Source organism: Gobio gobio (assembly GCF_949357685.1).
Source record: "Gobio gobio genome assembly, chromosome: 15".
NCBI classification, from domain to species: Eukaryota; Metazoa; Chordata; class Actinopteri; order Cypriniformes; family Gobionidae; genus Gobio; species Gobio gobio.
This window is the reverse complement of record NC_137108.1, coordinates 48,624,922-48,628,894: the sequence shown is the minus strand read 5'-3', so window position 1 is coordinate 48,628,894 and position 3,973 is coordinate 48,624,922. Positions and strand designations below refer to the sequence as shown.

At 37.5% G+C, this 3,973-nt stretch overlaps 1 pseudogene across 1 annotated transcript; it reads right to left on the bottom strand.

Annotated features, from left to right (window-relative positions):
* Positions 1 to 317: 317 nt before the first annotated feature.
* On the bottom strand, positions 318 to 1,083 carry LOC307139254 (free fatty acid receptor 3-like; annotated as a pseudogene). The gene has a single exon. The product of its transcript is annotated as a free fatty acid receptor 3-like (transcript).
* Positions 1,084 to 3,973: the final 2,890 nt, after the last annotated feature.

Sequence of the window (3,973 nt, the reverse complement as noted above, 5' to 3'; positions counted from 1 at the left end):
ACCGAGGTATGTATTGAACCGTGGACTAACTGTATTGTTGCATCCCTAGTTTGCACTGTAATTTGTCCACTAACTGGTAAAGCTCTTCATTTCATTGTGAATAAAATAATATAGATATAATATCTGAATAAAGATTTAAGTAAAATATTAGTGCAATCAGAATGTGCACGCTTGATTTTCTCTTCCGAAAACCATTTTTAAGCTGCTCCTCTTCGGTCCATCCATAAAGCATTGGGTCACGGTGGCGTAATAGCATTGAAGACGCATATGCAGGCAATACAAAGCACATCAATCAATGCAGAACCAGGCATGATGTGTTAGCGGATGCTGTCATCAGAGCTCTGTGTTCTCTCCTCTGGTTTCCTGCGGTTGAATAAAGGGCAGAGGAGAGCCGAGCGGTAACTAGGAGGGAACAGACGCCTCACCAGCTCCTGCAACACGTTCTTGAAATTCTCTCTGAGCGCCGAAGAAGAGAAGTAGAAAACGAAAGGGTCGAGACATGCATTCAGCGTGCTGGTGAGCAGAGCATGTGTTCTCCATTCACTGCTGTAGCCGCGCACAAATCCCTCCACATGAGAGATGCTGAAGGGCATGAAGCAGATGACAAAGACCAGAAGCGTTCCCAACGCCATCCCGATGGCTCTATAGCGCTTCTTGGCGTGAACTTTGGATAGACGGGAAAGTATGCAGATGCACTTGATGTAGCAGAAGCAGCAGATGAGGAAAGGAATGAAGAAGAAAACAACAGAAAGCTACACCCAGGTATCGCTCCACGCTGATAGCCATCAGGTGGAGGGTGCTGTTGGCGATGACGGAGTAGAAGATGAATCCCGACAGCGGGCAGAGGAAGTACGGCATCGTCCATTTCATGTTGGCCGCCTCCACCATGCAAAATGGCAGGAAAAAGAGGAAGAGCAGGTCAGAGATGGTTAAACTGAGTAACAGGACGTCCATTGGGGCGGGGCGCTGGTGGACCTTCTGGATGAAGGTGTAAAAAGCCAAAATATTGGCAGGAAGGCCTACGATCAGTGTGAATCCGTAGACCGCTAACACCAGGTTACTGAGAGCCTCCGTCCACGCCATTGTCACTAGATTCCATGAACGCTCTGTAAGAAAAGACATTGATCATCAAAAAAATGCAAGTATTTTATTGTTAAGTTGCATGGATCACTATGGAAGCCCATTTCCACCACATAATGAAAATAATTATTTGGTAAATCATAATTATGACATCTGAATGATGTCAGAATTATGAAAAATGTCTTTTATAAAATAAACATTCAATTATGAGATTTAAATAGTCAAAATGATGGCATATTAGTCATAAATAATTATGAGAAAGAAAGTCCCATCACATAAAAAGTCAATAATGAAATAAGAAGTCTTATGACAACTCAATTATGAAAAATAGAAAATTACAGGGTCATAATTACATAAAAATAAAAATGATTGCATACTAAATCATAACTGAGATAAAACGTAAATTATGAGATAAGTAAAAAATTACAACATACTATCATAATTGAGATGGCTATAATTATTACAACAAATTTATGATATACTAAAAAAATGCACATACTAAATCATAATTATGAGATAAAAAGTCTTAAAATGCTAAAATAAAATGCCAATTATGATAAAAAAAGGTCAAAAATATTAGTCGACAAGATTAAGTCGGCATAAAATACATACTTATAAGTTAAATAGGAAAAAATATGATATATTTAATTGTTTCAAAATTATGAAATGAGAAGTCTGAATTGACAGTCAATTATGAGATTAAAACGTCAAAATTGACATACTAAGTCATAATTATGAAATAAAATTTTTTTTATGAGATTAAAACGTCAAAATTATGAGGAAAAAAGTCATAATTATGACATACTATGCCTTAACTAATTCCAAATTTTCCTGTCATGTAATTAGTCATAATGTAATAATTATGACTTATGTGGTAATTACGACTTAAAGCAAGAGCAATACATGCGCTACAGAATTCAAACTGGCTGATGGTTAGACACTTTAACAATGTGTTTACTGTCACTGTTAAGATTCTCACCCTTGGCTCCTCACAAAAATAACAACATCCTTTAGACATGGCAGGAAGTTGATAAGCATCTTCTCATTACTAAAATTTGGCAAGTAAGGGTTTTGCACAGTATTAAGCTGTCGACCAATCTCAGAAGCGTCTCTCAGCCCCCCACTGTCACACATGCAGCACGCATCCTTTCTATTTCCAAGTAACTATAATGAAACAGCCAGAATCTCAGTCAGAAGTGCCCCTCGTGTCCGGTGCAGGCTTAGTGTTAATTGATGCACTTTAACCATTTCCGTTATTCTTTCTAATTTTATGTCAGGGGAATGTCCTTAAACGCTAATCAAATAATTATACCTTTTTGCTCTTCTTTTTAAAGAACGTCTGATGTACATGTGAAATTGAAATTTACATTTTTAATTTGCATGATGAGTTTTACATGATAAACAACATTGTTAAACTATATGATAAGGGGTGGATAGTTGCCTTTACAGATGCAATGCTTTTGTCATTTTTTCAACATCCCCGCTCAAGCCCTGGTCTTATCCCCCGTTTTATTGCATTAAGTATTTGAGAAATATTGTTTACAAGGAGTTATTCTCATTAATGTAATAGTCCTCTATAGGCACTGGTATCTAATCAATTAAGGTGAAGAATTAAGGGTGAAACCATCAGGAACCCTTTAGTCTCCAGCGCCACCATTTTCCAGAGCTGCAACCTACCTGGAGTCTCCAGAAGTGCAAGGTGTCAGGATCTCAGAAACTTCAGTTAGGTAAAGAATCCTAAAAAATGACCCCCACTAGATAAGAATCACAAGCTGAAGTGTTGTAAAATACATGAAGAAGGTTTTTTTATAGGCTTTATGGACAGATAGGTTGAGAATGACTCTTGAAGGACCAGCACCACATCCTCTAGTACCACTGTTTGAAGAATTCATCTTCCAGAATCTGGCAGTACGTTTTGGGAGTTCATTTTTAGTCCATCCTGAAGTCCGTTTTGCAGAGATGGACTAAAAATGAACTCCCAAAACGTACTGCCAGATTCTGGAAGATGAATTAAATTTTGTTTTTGCTTGTGGTTTTGCTTGTGGTTTATGAAGGTAGGCGTGTGTTTGTGTGCGTCTTGCAGACTGTCGACGTCACGTAGAGGATACAAAATAGACAAAATGTTAGATTCAAACCCTAGAAGTAACACATTCTTCCTAAAAATCACAAGATTTGAGACCAATTCAGGGCAGAAACCCTTTTCACTACATTCATTGCAGTACAAAACTTGAATTTAGCTGCTGCAGAGCATGCCGGATCATTGTTTAGGAAGAGGTTTCCCGATAGGAAAACTGTATTGTTTTCTTCACAACCAATTTAGATGTTGAAAAATTTAAGAATATATGAACCCCCCCAAACCCTGTGTCCCACCCCGTCCCATCACACTGATCCCAGGTTGGCAGGTCTGAATATATGTTTGTGTGTGTATATAGTAGTACATTGTAATAATTCTTGTTACTTAAAACTGGGTTCCACATAAATGTAATGTTTTTTCTATAGCCTATAGATCAGAAAAGGTCGTCATTTTCTAACCAAAACTGACCAAAAAAAAAAAAATATTGAAGCATTAGAACCTTCAAAATAAATCATCACCACAAACCAATCAAACCAAAAACCAATTTTTTTTTAAACAAAATATTGTATACCTTACTAACTCAGTCCAGTATCACAGAAGTGCCAATGCGATGCTCCTACAGTCTTTAGAGCTTTGTCTCATTATGTCATTTTGACATATGCTGCATCTATGATGACAAAACAGGAAAGAAGCAACACATTTTTAATTTCACTGTTAAAAGAGTGTTTTGGAATGTGTTTGCGTTCACACAGAAGGCACTCTGGCAATTTTACAGCAATTCAAAGCGCCGTGTGAAAGGGGGTATAGTGTACCTTTAAT